The 17,704-nt window shown below is 41.8% G+C and overlaps 1 protein-coding gene across 1 annotated transcript in view; it reads left to right on the forward strand.

Moving 5' to 3' along the window:
* The window catches only part of LOC143416841 (protein NLRC3-like), a 153,534-nt gene that overhangs the window by 88,189 nt on the left and 47,641 nt on the right, over positions 1 to 17,704 (forward strand). The window lies entirely within an intron of this gene.

Below are 17,704 nucleotides of genomic sequence, written 5' to 3' on the forward strand. Positions count from 1 at the left end.
ACAACTCTGCCATCAATTCTGCTTTTACAAGCTTATTTTTCATTGTTTGTTGACACTGTCAGAAAGATCTTAACTCTAAGTTCTTTAATGAGGCCATGGTGGGTCCTGTTGTTATACACGAGTGCATTATATTGAGACTCACCTTCAGCCCATTGCTGCAGTGTGTCGTCATCCACACCCAGCTCATTTCTGCTCGCATTCAGGCTCTCCACTTGTTCTCTAAAGATCCTTATGATCTAAGAATACATTAATAAATGTCATTCATATGGACATTTTTAGAGTACTGGTGTTTTTGCCCCATTACCACACACATTAAAATGGGTGTTGAAAAAATGACCTTTAGATATCTCTGGCTCAAAGTGCGGCCCAGTTGTTCCACTTTCCTTTTGTTCCAGCCCAAAGCCAGGAGGCTCAGCATGTCTGTTCGCCCTGCATTTCAGTTAGTATACAAATAAGAATGAATGAGCAGGAGACTGAGTGGAATCTCACACACAGACACACACCTGCTTTAGACATGTACTTCGTTGTGATGGCCGCCCTAGACAGGAAACTGTTTACTTGTTCCACCTCTTCTCCAACTGTAGAACCGGCCCCATCCTGAAACGCACCTCCCCATTTGATCTATAGAAAGGAGGTCACAATACATGACTGCTGAATTCATTCAACCTTATAACAAAATGTCTTAAACGTATCCAAGACTACAAGCTGCAGTATACCTCGCACATCCAAGTGTGAGCTACTCAAAATGAAGTACACATTAAGATAAAGTCAAGTAAATAGTATTACGACAACACCAAGAGAAAAACAAAATAAATATCCACCCATCCAAATATGTATCCACACACACGTATGAGTATATGGTTATGGCGTTAACGTCATTTTAACAAGATTAACGCTGACAGCACTGATATATATGTGTATCTTACATCATTTGTGTGTCTCTGGATGTATTTCACAAACTCAGCAACTTCCTCATCTTTCTCAATGAAGACACCTTCAAAGTTCCCCTGCTCTGAAGTGCTGAACGAACACGGTGACAGTTGTTTGAAAAGAAACATCAAAATACAATTTTTGTACAAATCCATATTTGATTTATGTACACAATGCATAACGTACCTTGCATTTGATTGAAAGCGATAAAGCTTGCAGTTTCCATCAACTGAGACGGCGAGCATGTCTGGAGTGCAGGCAGGGCAGCTAAAGCATGGCTCCTTGCACATCCTGTCCACCTCACACTTTACAGCACTCCACTCCAAGAAACTTTTGCTGAAGGCATCAGCTGATATTCGGCCAGTCTTTTAAGTAGAGGACAAACAACAGAATATTCACGGACAGTCATCATAAACATTGATTTGCACAATTTCCTTAAACTTGACAAATTTAGAAACTCACCCTTCCAAAATGGGCTGTTCGTTCATCCAGCACTTTGACAAAGGCCTTAAGTGACATCCCTGCTGCAGCTTCTTAATGTCATAGAAAGACTGAAAGACATCCATTGAAAACAGGGTGCAGAAATTTAAGGTGCCAGGCCAATATCCACCACCCTGGAAGTCCTTAACTGAGGGGGACCACATTAGGCCACAGCTGGTGCAGCTCACCACTGGCAGTGCAAGGTTATAACGGCCTTTAGGAAGGATAAGGAGAAATCCAGTCATGGCTCAACAAAGACATTCATTTTTTCCCATGTTGTTTTCAAAGCGGTCTGGTAAATCCAAATGACCTTTGACAGGTGCCCACATATACTGCGGGCCGAGGGTAATTCAAAACAATGTAGCAATGTACAATTTGCAATAAAACCTGCAAACACATCTATTGTGTATGTACTGTGTGACAAAAGAGCAACTTACCATTTATGGTTACAAGAGCCACAATTGCACCGGGTGAAACCTCAACGTTACCTGCTGGGCAGTCACACACAGTCTGGTCTTTGCACAGGCAACAGCCGAACTAACATTAAAAACACACAATATATATAAAAAGAATTGGAAATTAAATGATACACAATAAATATACAATAACAGCACACACTCATAGTACATAGCAATAAATGCATAAGACTTAAAAACCGTACATATTGGATTGTGAAACTCTGATGAAGGCTGCAAAAACCCTCCTGTTACTGCCTCTCTGCTGTGCAGGACAAAGCGTGTGTGAACTGCAATATCACAGTCAGCACAAAGGAATGGAAGAGGCAGGCAGTCCAGACACCTCACAACTACTTGTTTGCCACACTGACACACACGGTGTGACTGTGGATCCAGAGTAGCTAACATATTGTCTATAAGACAAGGCCTGGCCTCTTTCCACTTTAGCAAGGACACCATGTTTCTGATCGCCCAGTGAGTAGCAGCTGACTCAGACAACGTCTCACAAGTCATGGCTGCGTCCTCTTCTCCATCCTCCAACAACTGAAGGAGCTCCTGACGAAGCACCTCAGTTCCACACACTAACAGAAAAAAAATAAAGAAACTCTTCCACAAAGTGAAAAACACTCTAGGCAGTATGTTTCTTAGGACTGCACAAAAGCCCTGCCTAACTCAACTATAACAACAAATATAAAAGTAAAGGAATCACAATATATACAAGAAGGTAAAGTACCTTTTGTTGGGTTGACACTGGCAACATAACTAGGTTCTTCACGTGGACACTGATGCTGATCTGCAGACACTGGGGGGAAAAAGAGATTGAAGAATATTTACTTACTGAAATTCTTTGGTGAAAACAAGTTGTGAGATAAAATCAATGGTTGTGAGAACACTGACCACGTGGCAACTAGTACTTCGACTGGATGATGGTCTTTGAGGAATAAAATCTCCCTGTCTGTCAAGGGCGGCATCACTTACATTTTGATTAGATACCTTGAGTTTGTAAATGATCAGATTACATAATTGGAATACAATGTATCCAATTCAGGGTTGCAGGAGGATGAAGCCTATCCCAGCTGATACAGGACAAAGACAGGCTGCCAGTTTATTGCAGGGCTAACACGATATGTGTAACAGAAAATCCACTTAAATGTTTGATATTTCTTATAATAATCATAATTATGACTATTATTTAAAGGTTTCTTTAAATAATACATTTTGATTTTTTATAACCTCTAAAATATAAACCTGAGCTGTTTCAGATTCTGACCTCTGACCTCACTGCAGCTCCCTCTTGGAAGTACGTCTGCTTCTTGTCTACCCCCAGTGATGACCGCCTGCCCTTGATATCACGTACTGTACCTGAGGAACAAAAAAGGACAAACACTTGCCTTCATTTAAGAAGTACATTCATACAGAGGTAATCTATGGAAACACACTAGTTCACCCTTTGGGAGAAATCAGTTCCTGTGAAACATTTCTGTAAATGAACATCATGTGGAGAATGAATGAAATGAGTTCTTCAGGTGACTCAGCAGTCCCACACTGACAAATGAAATCTAGTTAAACTATTAAGCATATTTGCTCTTCTGAAATCTGTGTTAAACAACAACAAACATAAATTAGTAACAAAAATACAGCTGAGTAGAGGCTTTACAAACCACCAGCAGCCATAATGCTAAATTTTAATCTTCAAATGTTTCTGAGCCGTCTTCAACCTGCTTTTAACACATTAAAGTCCCACAGTCAATGCAGCCTGACTCAATCCTAGATGTTCAGCACACAGAGACACAGAGGTGCCGTTTAAAGTTTAGTGATAACCTGAGTCACTGATCATTTGCAGTATTACAGAGTCTGGCAGTCTTTGCATGATGTCCACGTCACTGTGAGTTTCTAGCTGACTCTCAGGTGTGACAGGTGTGCCAGCAGGAAAGAGTAATAATAACCTGCATCCTGAGGTTTGTCATGCAGGATTAAAGCAGCCAGGCTTTGTTCACACAGCTAGGATTGTATTTTACACTGACCCTGGGTCAGTATAAGTATCATACAGTTTAAACGAAGCACTGAAACTTGCACATATTTATTACAGATGCACTGAAGCTAATCGAGATATTTGCTGTCAGTCTGTGGCTGCGATTAAACAGTTTACTGGAAACTTTATTAACTAGTAACTTCATCAGTCATGACAGAAGCTAATATTTCTGTGCTAACATCGTTTAAACAGTAACAGCTTTCCTCCAATATAAGCTAACGTTTACACCGTAACTTTAAGCTAGCACCATAAAGACGGTAAAACACGTAATAACATCTACAAATGCATCTTAAAGCTGTTATATTAGCACTCGGTGTATTACTAACATAACCACATTAACATTACTGACACTCGCAGACTTTTAATAGTCATTCTATAAATGCTGTCCGTTTAAATGGTCTTACCTGGTGGTCCATATGGTCCATAAGTGAAGCAGAGGGAGCCTGACCATGCGTCACACGTTTGACGAGTTGGGAGTGAGAACGTGTTGGGCTATAAGGAACACACTCACTTCCTGAGCCCTGGGCAATAAGAGACGTTTTGTGTTTTATGATTTATTGATATGTTTGATCCTTTCTGACCTGCGTTAATGAAGCAGTCATTAGAGCACCATGTCCGCTAGAATAGTTCTGTAGTTTGATGCTTGAGTCGTTGCAGACTTGTTGAAACTCCCTCACCCGTCAAAGCAGCGTCTTTGTTATTCGCGTCCAGCAGATGGCAGTGTTTCACTGTCTGACGGCTGTCTGAAGCTTCAGCTGGATTATCCGTTTGCTATGTTTGCCATGTTACAGTGGGGAGGAAAAACTCCTTTTTAACAGGAATATCTAGACATGAGTGATTACTGCAGTGGGGCACTATCTGTGCTATCTATAAGAAATGTTAGCAACAATAAAACTCTGAGGATCAGGGCTCCATTTCACTCCAGTGTTCAGTGGCATTTTAAAAGAGTGAATACCGACGCTGAATGTCTTTGTAAAGCAAAAGCACTTTGTTAGCCTTTACAGAGCAAAGCTATGGATCAATGTGCAGTGAAGAAAAATCGAGGTGGCCAGTCTGTCCTTTCCTAACCAATCACAGAGCTCCTTACATTGTTGCGCTGGAGAATAACTAAATATAATATAAAGATGATATTGAAAATAATCTTTTGTAGAGTCACTACTTAGTGGGCAGAGGACAGTTATCACTTTGCTGGATGCTTTAAAGTCGCATGTTCTGTATTTGCTGTATGCAGATTAGCAGGATATTAACAGATTAACAGCTTTTATTAGACTTCATATGATAATCAACAGTGAAGTGTTTCTCTTTCAGTGTTTATTCTTGCTCATTGAATGATCTCTGTTCAGATAATATGCTGCACTCATCTCATGTTTCTTTAAATACGGCATCACTTGTCCAGCTGTCAAACTCTGAAAGAGTTACAGTTTCACCACTGAGCACTTTGAATGGTTATTCTTTTATTTAAAAGCACTTATTCTAGCTGCATCATCAATACGACAAAAACAGTGACTTCAACAAAAATTTATCTAAAAATATTTAGGGGGAAATGTTCCTACACCCCTCATGTAAATGTTACATCTCCAAAAGGGAGAAATAATCAGAATAAGGCGTAATCATTGTCATGATAATAATGACCATGAAAATGAAACTAGGCCTACCTTTAGTTCAGCACACTCAGTGTTGCATAAAGACATGCGAACATGCCATCATCCATTCTGGAGCCTACTTTTAAAAAGAGCGAGCTGTTTATTCTGGCTGAGTAGCAAACAGAACCAACCATGAAAACCTAAACTGGGAAAACACTCAGAAACCTTGAACACTGGGAATATGGAGACACAGGGGTAGGTGAACAGACACTGACAAAGGACAGAGGAAAACAGAGACAATATATATAAGACAAGAAGTAACACAGACACCCTTTTCGGTGACAAAAATGAGAAAATATCCAGTGAAAGGCAGTTCTCTTGGAAAAACTGCCTTATTGATGTCAACGGTCAGAGAAAAATGTCTGATAGGAAGGCAACCGTAGCTCATACAACCATTTGTTGCAACCAAAGAATGCAGAAGAGCGTTTTGGTCAGCTAAGAACAGGAAATTGAAGCTACAGTTCTCAAAATTTGACATGAGAAGATTGGATAAATGTTGCCTGGTCTGATGAGTCTTGATTTCTGCTCTGACATGCAGATGGTCGGGTCAGAATTTGGCATAAATAGCATGAAAGGATGGATCCATGCTGCCTCATGTCAGCTGTGCAGACTAGTGGTGGTGATGTCACTGTGGGGGGGAGGGGCGGTATTTTCTTGCTGAAACGTTACATAGTGTGTGTGTGTGTGTGTGTGTGTGTGTGTGTGTGTGTGTGTGTGAGAGAGAACAACTTGAAACAAACTGCAGCAATAAGGGCAAACTAGTGCACAGTTATGTTTACGTGAGCGTTATTTTGTATGCATTTGTACAGTTCCATAACTGTGAGAATACATTGATAGCATTTAACTCTAGTAACAGGCATTTGTACCAGTAAGCATGAAAAAGTAGGGAAAAGAACTAGTATGTAAGCACTGACTAGTACTGTAAAGTATATGTGTATATAGGGCAATCGTGGCTCAAGAGTTCGCAGTTCATCCTGTAATTGGAAGGTTGCCAGATTGAGCCCCGCCTCCGACAGTCTCAGTCGTTGTGTCCCGGGGCAAGACACTTCACCCGTTGCCTACTGGTGGTGGTCAGAGGGCCCGGTGGCGCCAGTGTCCGGCAGCCTCGCCTCTGTCAGTGCGCCCCAGGGCAGCTGTGGCTACAATGTAGCTGCCATCACCAGTGTGTGAATGTGTGAATGACTGAATGTAGTGTAAAGCTCTTTGGGGTCCTTGGGGACTAAGTAAAGCGCTGTACAAATACAGGCCATTTACTGTGCGTGTGTTTATGCTCAAGTGTATAAATAAATTAGTCAGTTTAAACAGTTGCAATTTAAACAGTAGAAGAGTGGCACTATATTTATATATTTATAAAGAATTTCAAACAACAATTAATTGATGCTCAAAGCAGGTTTATTTAATTAATATCCAGATTTCCAATTAGTTCCCAATTCATTCAGCAGCAAATCACATCACCACTCACTTCAAGGCTGTATGTATTATTGTAAGGTAGACCCTACAATAGTACATACAGAGAACCCAACAATCATATGACCCCCTATGAGCAAGCACTTTGGCGACAGTGGGAAGGAAAAACTCCCTTTTTACAGGAAGAAACCTCCGGCAGAACCAGGCTCAGGTCGGGGCGGCCATCTGCTGCGACCGGTTGGGGTGAGAGAAGGAAGACGTTTGTTGTAGGTCTGATTGAAGGACTGATGTGATGGTAAGTTGTCTGCTGTTCCGCTTTGAATATTGAGAGATTAGTTGATGGATTTCAAGCCAAATTGTGCCCAAGTTTAAGACCATATTCATTGGTTGTTTTTGTTGATGTTATTGTTTTGGGCTTTTTTTCCACAAGAATTTTCTAGCTCCCCTAGAATTCTGGCCACCCAAACGATGATTGCTGCTGAGAGAGCACAAGGTTTTGTCCCCCTGTACTATTCATGTCAGTGCAGGGGGTTCTCCTTGAGAGGCCAGGGTCGAAAAAGGGATGCTTCAGAACCTCCGAGGGTGTTATGCGCTGATTTGCATCCAAGGCCAACATTTCTTTGATTAGCCTTACAAATAATGTTTGGCCATTTTCCGGTCCTCGCCTAACCTTCAGCAGTTGTTCGAGGTCATCGAGACGCTTAAGTTTTATATATCGAGTTTCCTTGGATCGATAATCTGTCTCGTATTGAAATTGTTCTGGGGTCTTAAATGTCCAGCGCTGTTCGTTGTGGTTATCCTCGATGAAATAGCTGTCAGTGTACAAGCCAGACTCTAGAAGATGGTCTGGTAGCTGACCCTGGGTTTCAATTATGAATTTCAAAACGTCATAATCGTCTTCCCCAGGATAGAGAGGCACCCCTGTAGCAAGCTCCACAGCTACCAGCCCCAGAGACCACATGTCGATTGCTTTGTCGTATGGAATGCCAAGCATAACCTCAGGTGCACAATAACCAATTGTCCCCACACAGTCACCAGGAATCACTGCAGAAGCAGGACATGCGAGGCCAAAGTCTATGAGTTTGACTTTGACGGGAGACTCACTGCGGTTCACAACCATGATGTTTCCAGGTTTGAGGTCAGCATGCACTATTCCCACAGAACCCAGGTGGAACAGAGCATTTGCGAGCTGATGCAAAATTGGCCTGAGTTCTCTCATTGGGAGACCTTGGTTATTCCGGTCCCCAATGTAGTCCCACAGGCTTTGGTCGAGGAGTTCGAAATTCAAGCAAATGCGCTCTCCATCGAGGAAATAGCCGTTCCATTCGACAATGTTGCACCTGTCTGGATCCAAGCGTCGTAGCTGCTCCAGGATGAAAATTTCCAGTTTTGCCTGGAGCAGAATTTCAGAGTCGCTCTTGTTGACTTTAATAGCAACCGTTTTGTTGTTTTTTGTATCGCGACATCTGGTTACCAAACCAAAGCCTCCTTCTCCAAGGAAGGCCTCTACCACGTGGTGATCTCCTAAAATGGTCCCTTTCGTTATTTGAAGATCATCTTCAGAGGCAGATGGGTTGGCTGAGGTGTTGATGTCTCTTTTTTGAGGAAATTCAACTGAGTTTTGGAAACTGCAGCTGAATTTTTGCGATCCATGACTTTTCCAGCTTGAAGGCTGCTGAGAGAGCACAAGGAGTTCTCCCCCTGTACTATTCATGTCAGTGCAGGGGGTTCTCCTTGAGAGGCCAGGGTTGAAAAAGGGATGCTTCAGAACCTCCGAGGGTGTTATGCGCTGATTTGCATCCAAGGCCAACATTTCTTTGATTAGCCTTACAAATAATGTTTGGCCATTTTCCAGTCCTCGCCTAACCTTCAGCAGTTGTTCGAGGTCATCGAGACACTTAAGTTTTATCGATCGAGTTTCCTTGGATCGATAATCTGTCTCGTATTGAAATTGTTCTGGGGTCTTAAATGTCCAGCGCTGTTCGTTGTGGTTATCCTCGATGAAATAGCTGTCAGTGTACAAGCCAGACTCTAGAAGATGATCTGGTAGCTGACCCTGGGTTTCAATTATGAATTTCAAAACGTCATAATCGTCTTCCCCAGGATAGAGAGGCACCCCTGTAGCAAGCTCCACAGCTACCAGCCCCAGAGACCACATGTCAATTGCTTCATCATATGGAGTGCCAAGCATAATCTCAGGTGCACAATAACCAATTGTCCCCACACAGTCACCAGGAATCACTGCAGAGGTGTTACATGCGATGCCAAAGTCTATAAGTTTGACTCTGACTTGAGACTCACTGCGGTTCACAACCATGATGTTGACAGGTTTGAGGTCAGCATGCACTATTCCCACAGAACCCAGGTGGAACAGAGCATTTGCGAGCTGATTCAAAATTGGCCTGATTTCTCTCATTGGGAGACCTTGGTTATTCCGGTCCCCTATGTAGTCTGACAGGCTTTGGTCGAGGAGTTCGAAATTCAAGCAAATGCGCTCTCCATCGAGGAAATAGCCGTTCCATTCGACAATGTTGCACCTGTCTGGATCCAAGCGTCGTAGCTGCTCCAGGATGAAAATTTCCAGTTTTGCCTGGAGCAGAATTTCAGGGTCGCTCTTGTTGACTTTAATAGCAACCGTTTTGTTGTTTTTTGTATCGCGACATTTCGTTACAACACCAAAGCTTCCTTCTCCAAGGAAAGCCTCCACCATGTGGTGATCTCCCAAAATGGTCCCTTTAGATATTCCAAGCTCATCTGAGCCGAAGGATGGGTTGGCTGACATGGTGTAATGTGTCTGTTTGCGCTGTGGATTGGTGAGAAACAAAACTGAACTTGTTTTGGTTTCTCTCATAAATTGCTCTCAAAACTTCTCGAAAGGGTTTCAGTTGCTGCAGGTCAACGTCCGTTAAGCATAAAGTAACAGGTGAGCGCTCCTATTTATGGGTTTTGGGATCAAAGCAAAGTTATGACGTCAGAAAGGATCAAAGCAAAGTTACCGCGTCACAAGCGATCGAAGCGATTCTAATATGTGCGCATGCGCACATATGAGAAGCGATCGAAGGGATTCTAATATGTGCGCATGCGCACATATGAGAAGCGATCGAAGGGATTCTCATATGTGCGCATGCGCACACACGTGCTTGTTTGTGTAATATTGTTCACACTAAACTTGACCCTAATCAATTTAATATCAGTCAATCAAAGAAAATGTTAGTTTTGGAAAATTTTAAAATGACATAACTGACAGTTAAAACCTTTTTTGTTCATGTATTTGTATTTGTATTGTCTTCGGGGTTTTTTTTGCATACCATGTCAAGCTTTTCTGTATATAGTCATGTCGTAGATTTCGGAGCAAACAAGAAATTGAATTGGATTTTAATATTGCAGTGCTTGGATTTCGGATTTGGTGCTTAAAACTTCTTGAAACTGTAACCGTATTTCATTCACCACAAATAACTATCTGATTGAATAGTTTTCTTATCAGATAGAGAAATAAAATGAGTCGCAAAGTCTAAAAGCAACATTTCTCTGCCTGGGCTGTACCTCTGCACGTTAGTCTGTTTCAGTGTGTGACCCCTCACCCCCTCCCTGATCAGTCGGGGGTGAGTGCGCTAATGTGCCTGGAGGCCGTTTTAATGAGTGTTTGCTGGAAAACGAAAAATACAAGAAGGATTTGTACGTTTTTACAACGGGGGAGTTTGCGTAAGTACTAGTAAATAATTTTCTCGAGTGTGTACGTTACACATGTTATTTGTTTAAAATTGGTATTATTATTTTGCTAGCTAGCAAACTCGCGGGATAAAGGATTGAAGTGCACTCAGTGCGATACAATACGGTGGCGCTATTCTAACAGTTAGTTATTGCAGGGTAACTTGTAGAATATGCTGTGAATTGAACCAAGATTACACAGCAGTAGCAGTAATACGAGTTACTTCCCTCAAGTGAAAGCGTTAAACGTTAGCCCGATGCTTAACTAGCCAACGTCAGGCTTTCTGATTGAAGGCTAAAAGCGACGTTGTCACCAAGTAAACAGAATATTGATGATATTTTTGTGTATCGCTGCAGCCTTTTCAAGTATTAACCTGGTGTCTTTGGGAACAGCTTAGGGGGAAATGACGGTAATATGACTGAACCATATGGGAACAAAGAATAGGCACTTTTTTGTGCTACCGAAGTTTCCTCGCTTTCATTCAAAATCTGTTTCTCATTAAACAATTGAAACATAATGGCTTCAAGCTGACATTGAGGCCTGTGGGGCACTATCAGCCACTGAGACAGTAGACAAGTGACTATTTCACACTTTAAGGCTGCCTGTTTATTTAAGGGAGATGAACAGTACATTATAACTGTACATAATAATATCAATGATGATAGATTAAATAAATGGGTTTTTGAAAGACGCTTGTGCATTTTTAAAGTCTAAAGTGTTGAATTGATCTGAGTATGTCATCTGTTCAAAGCCTCTCCCAGTCAGTGCTGTTCTCTATGCCTGTCTTACTCTACATGATGTTATTAGCACAAACACTTTAAAGGTGATAATTAGGTCTACAACAATAACACAGACTGCAATGTAGTTAAGCGTCTTACAGTTAGTTTTGAATGAATGAACTTAAAAAACAACACAAGCAAAGATCTGTCTCCTCCTGTTTTTTGTGTCACATAAGAAAGAAGCATCAATATCTGATGAGAAGACTTATTAATTTGGCCTTTCACGTGGTCTTATTCAGGTGATGCAAAGTGAAATATGCATCCTTTTTATGGTAATGTGCTGGAAAATGTTGAAAATGGACATTAAACGTGCTCACAAAGTGCTTGAATTTGACCCTGAAAGGTGTATGAAGCCAGAAAAAGTCACACTTGGAGTAAAAACCTCTCATAGCAAGTTAATGATATTCAATTGATTTGATGCTTTCAGCACAAAATTTAGCCACACAGTCAGGACAGCGTCTGATTTACCTTCATCGGTAAACGTGTTTATGCAGTACATAGTAACAGTGTGGCTGAGTCCTCTGGTTCAAATCAGTTCCAGTACATTTGGAGATGTAAGTCTTAACCTTTCACATGCATCGGGAAGGAAAAAACATTTAATCTTCACAGTACTGCCGAAGTGCAGCGATACATTGTGAAGTGCACATTTCCATTTCTCATACAGTACCGAGCAAAAGTCTTGAACCACCCCCTTATTTTTTCGTGTTTTGCCAGGTCAGTCTGTGTTAACGGTGTTATTAACTGCATTCTTCAACTAAAGAAGTGAGAACAAATGATGTGGGCTTTTGTTTTTTTGCAATAGGCTGCAAGTAAATGTGTACAGATACAATTTAAAATTGGTTCTTTGTTAAGTTTTCTGGTCCTTTCCATGACTTAGGTGTCTGTTTATGTTTGAATGTTTCAGAGATTAGTGTGAAGGGTCTTAACAGACAAAAAGTGGTCAAATACAAGCCCTGGATTAAAAATCAGAAACACTTTAAAAAGCCTGGAGAGCTATTCCTTAATACCACTTTAAAGATTACAGGGAAGTCCGGATCCCTGGAAGCAAATGAGGGATGGCTCAAGACTTTTGCACAGTGCTGTACATGTCATGTTCCCTGTTTTATAGCTCAGCTCAAACTGACACGTTCTCACTAACTGCTTCTCATTTTCTCCACAGTAAACTTTGACCACTTCCAGATACTGCGGGCCATCGGGAAAGGAAGCTTTGGAAAGGTAATGCAGCCTCCATTTTTCACGCCACTTGTATATTGTTTGCCCTTAATTACCCACCACGGTCGTCATCTCTAAAGAATCAGTGCAAGCGAAGCGAAATGTGCTGGGATTACACTTTAGTTCTCGTGTGCTGCTGTTATTTAATAACAGTTATAAATGCAGCTTATGTAATTATTTCTATAAAGTCAGTTAGAGGAGAGCCGATTTCTATTTCATCTCACTCAATCTAGGTGGGAATTTTGACCCCACATCTCAATTTAATTACAGAGCACATTGAACGTCTGGATGAGACTTCAGTAATGAATTCAGGACTGTGTGTGTGTGTGTGTGTGAGATACACAATTGGGGCTGCAGAGATTGGAATAGTTTACCTTCATTTTAAATATCACTGCCCTGTGCACATTGTCGGCTTTAAAATTCAAACTTAAAGAGTTTGTAAGTAAACTGGCTGAGATGAGACAGACGATGCACCGGGTCCTCGTCTGAGTGCTGGCTTTCAGTTGTGCTGTCTCTTAGGGCTGGGCGATATGACCCAAAATTCATATCTCGATATTTTTTAGCTGGATGGCGATATAAGATATATATCTCGATTTTTTTTTTAAAAGCCATAAGTTAAGAACAAAAAGAGAGTTCTTAGTCACACTGTGTCCCAGATGTCACACGGGCACTTTTATTTACATACAGCGTAGATGTACATGAAGAAATTACTCAAAAATAAATTATCAGCATTTATTAAATAATCATGGTCCATAAATAAAAGAAAACAATGTTGTTTTTGTGCATAACAAAAAGCTCACAATTGTGCAGTCAAAATGTAAACTAATAGACGCTGAGCATAATAACAAAGAGACAGATTTCAGAGCTGCACCACGTCTCTGAACAGGTGCCATTTATGGTCCTTATACACACACAGTACGTATCACTCCGCGAGGCTCCTCCCCGGTAGCCGTAATCCTCCGACATCAAGCGGTGCAGCTCCGTAGCTTAGCAAAGCCATATTAAAACATTTTTTGACAGATTGCTGAGCGCTGTGTACCACATAAAATCGGTTTGTGGTCAGCAAGCACAACCAGAATTCATACATAAGGCGCGCTGTCGATTTTTGAGAAAATGAAAGGATTTTAGGCCGTGCAGCTCCTCCGGGCTGCATGTCGTTAGCGCGGTTAGCTCGTTAGCGCGGTTAGCTCGCTAACACGTTGACGCCGTCCAGCCCCACGCACGGTAACTCGCTAACGGAGATTTTCCGCTTTCATCTTGTCATTGCCTGCAGGTGAAGCTATGGGGGAGTTGTGTTCAGTGAAGGAGAGGCGAGGCCGAGTAACGTTGCGTAGAGACAAAAGTGGACGAAAGAGAGGCAAACCTGCGGCTCCACAAGTATAATTATAACGTAACATAGACTATATCGATATAAACGATATTGTCACATCTTATATCTCGTATGAAAATATATCGATATTTTTAAAAAACTCGATATATCGCCCAGCCCTACTGTCTCTCTTGCCCAGCCATGCACACACAGACACTGTGCTACACTTACACAGTGAGACAGATGCTCACAGAGACGTCCAGATACATTTTGTCCTTGCTGGAGGTCATCTTGTGTTTTTTGGCCCACTGTGGCCTCACACCGAGCTCCTGCTGTTTTTTGAACACTTTAACAGCTAACAACTTTTAGCTTCCTGTTGAACACACAGTGGGGGGTGGGGGGGGGGGGGGTGCAGGAGGTAATAAATCAAGTTTGATTATCCTAATTTATAGCTGTCTTTATGTTAAGGATTAAAATAAAATTCACAAGAGGAAGGTGTTGGTGTGTGTGGTTGGGAAGAGAAGGGCGAAGCTAGAATGAAGCACAAACAGAGGGAGGTGTTTGCCTCTCGCTGTAGCGCTGTGAAACACGATCTGTAGATTGCAGCTTGTGTAGGTGCTCCAAGAAAATGGGTTCATTGGCATGCAGCACTGTAGATGTGCACGTATGGATGCTTGAGAAAGGATGCTTGTGTTGCTGAGCTCGTTCTTGCACAGCGGGGAGATGTGAGGTAGGTTGGGGCTACCTCATAACTCCCCGCTGTGAGGCTGCCAGATGGGAAGAAGAGGAAACCGCCTCGGTGTCCTGAAACGCTCGTTTTCCTCTGCTCACTTTTCATCTTTACAATCTCAGCACTTGGGTGTGTATCTTCTTGCAGTGGGCCTCTCAGTTTCATTCTTATTCATAAGCTCCTCTTTGTGTTATTTAGTTTGTACCTGAAAAGTCTAATTTATGCCTGAGTACACAAGTACAAATAAAAGGAGTACCACGTACTTTAATGGGTCAGCTTGGGTCCAGACCTGAATTAGAGATAATGTTGGGCTGTTTTAGGTCTGAGCCACTAACCTGACGAAAACGTAACACAACTGCTGGTAAGTGTGTGTTGTTTAAAACAGATAGTTGGAGAGGCAGGTCAGTGCTTTTAAAGGTTTATCAGGTGTCAAATCATTTTATAGATGGGAAATGTAGGACTGTGCAAAAGTTTGAGCCACACCTTAATTCTAAGATATAACTTGCTGGGTAATGGGAAACGGGTGCAACAGTTTAAATTTGAAAAGTTTACATGAAAATACAATATAAAAGGCAAAAACAGAGTTGATATAATGAGGTAATGAGCTTGAGCATCTTTATCTTCAGCACGCCCTGAACTCTCTTAGGCACATTTCTTTGGAATTCCTTTAAGTAGTCTTCAGGAATAGTTCTCCGAGCTTCTTTAAGGACATTCAGAGCTCTTCTTTCGATATCAGCTGCCGTTTTGTTCCATTCTCTGCCGAGATGATCCCACACGGCTCAGGTCAGTCCATGAATGATGGTGTTTCGATGTGTTTAGTAAGCTGCTGCCGATCAGACGCTTTCCAGATGGTATTGCATGGTGCATCAAAGTCTGGTGGTACTTTTCATAATTCCATCAATTTTGACGAAATCCCCAACACCCTGGCTGAAATGCAGACCCAAACTATGGCAGAGCTGTACAGTAGTTTACAGGTGGTTGTAGACATATTACCACAATTTGAACCAGAACTGTCAAATTTTGGTTCATCACTCCATCAGACCTGCTGCTACTGATTTTCAGTCCAGTTCTTGTGTAATTTGGCATCCCTCAGCCTTTTCTCCCTGTTCCCTTCCTTAATAATGGCTTCTTGACAGCCACCCTTCACTGACACCATGAGATGAGGCTTTGGTGAACACTAGATGGATCAACTGAAGGACCAAGTGCATCTTTCAGGTCCTGTGTCAGGTGTTTGCTGAATATTTTTTTGACATGACTTTCAGGTACTGTTCCTCCTCTGTAGATAGATTTTTCAGCTTGTCCCCTTTTTTTCTGTCTTCTACTTTCCCAATCCAAAGAAATTAAATAGTGTGTTTCTGTGACAGGTTGCTAGTAACAAAGTCCCTAAAGATAAAATTTAAAATTGGTTCTTTGCTAAGTTGTGTGTTTTGTATTGTATTTGACAACTCGGGTTTGTCCCCTTGAGTTAGGTTAAGTGGTTTAACCCCCCCAAAAAACAAAAATATCGCTCTGAAAGCGATCAGGTACAAAGACTGGACTGAAAATGGGTGAAAAAGCAGTTAATGTCCAAAGAAAAACTTTAAATGACCTTCAGAAAGTCTAAAGAAAGGAAGAAGAAGAACATCTGGCTCAGTACAGGCAAAATATAAAGAACTGAGGAGAGGCTCAAGACTTATTCACAGATAATCAATCAAATTAATCAAGCGTCATCTGGAAGCATCCTCCTGGCTGTAAGAGCGTCTCGTTTTTGTCTCATTAACTGTCTGGTGGCGCTCACAGTAGTCTGCTGTGACGGGGACCTCGAGGACTAATGTTACAGGGAAATCATTAGGAAAGTGCTTTGGACTGAGCTTTACTGAAATCTCAGTTTTCCCCCTGTCGGAGAGCTCCACCACCTCCACCCCTCCTCCTCCTATTCCTTCTTTTTAAACGTCAGTGCAAGTACCGTCTCCCTCCCTCCCATCAAGGTTCAAGGTTCTTTATTTCTTTATTTCCATCCCTGTATTTTTGTTACATAGAACTTAGTGGCTGTGCTCACTGTTCAATTCAAGTTGGTTTAAGAGAGATGGTAGTTTAAAAAACACAAAAACAAGCTGTTTTGGTAAAGCAATATATATGATTATTAAAGATAAAATATAGTGTTAATTTGTTTGAGTTCCTTCCCTCTCTCTTTACTTCTCACTCTGTTTTGAAGCATCTGCCTTGCAGCAGATGGGGGAGACTGTATTGGCAGCTGCTTTCCAGGAGGATGTAGCTCATCTGTATCGCGAGGCCTGTTGGGCCATATACGTCCTAAGAGTAAGAGTAATTTCCTGCTCTCTCTTTTCCTCTCTAACTTTTCCCTGTGTGCATTAGGGCTGCCACAAACGATTATTTTGATAGTCGACTAGTCACCGATTATTTTTGCGATTAGTCGACTAATAGGATTAGGGCTGCACGATTAATCGTTAGAAAATCGCGATCTCGATTCAAACTTATTTGCGATCTCATTTCCAAATGACGATTTAAAAGAAAGAAAAAGAAAAAGACGACGACGATTGTACCGCATTTTGATCCGGGACGTACTCTGCATGAAACCAAGCGCTCACTCTTCCTGCTCAACAAATGACAAGGGCGGAGCCTTATACCACGTGATACAGAAGCTGTGCCGTGTGATGCTAATATTAGCAGGGAAAAAACAACGGTAGACTGGTGGGTAATAAGCGCATGAATAATACAGAAAACAGAGATTGGAGACGGGAAACTGTTCTTGAAGTACAGAGAGAGATAGAGAGAGAGCTAGCTGTGCATGGAGTGTGATTTTAATAGTCGTGGAAGCAAAACAGCAAAATTAATGACATTGATCAAATGTGAAGCGCAGTTTGCTGCTTCTTTTGCTGCTGGCTCTGTGAATTTTGGTTGGAGAGACAAAACCTGCAGCTCAGAATCAGCGCAAGAAGACGTAATCGCAGCGCGGACCGGACGCATCAGGATCGCTAAGCTCCGACAGCGTGTCCGTCTACGAGCCGTCGGGTGAGA

The sequence above is a fragment of the Maylandia zebra genome, linkage group LG3 (assembly GCF_041146795.1).
Source record: "Maylandia zebra isolate NMK-2024a linkage group LG3, Mzebra_GT3a, whole genome shotgun sequence".
Classification (NCBI taxonomy): domain Eukaryota; kingdom Metazoa; phylum Chordata; class Actinopteri; order Cichliformes; family Cichlidae; genus Maylandia; species Maylandia zebra.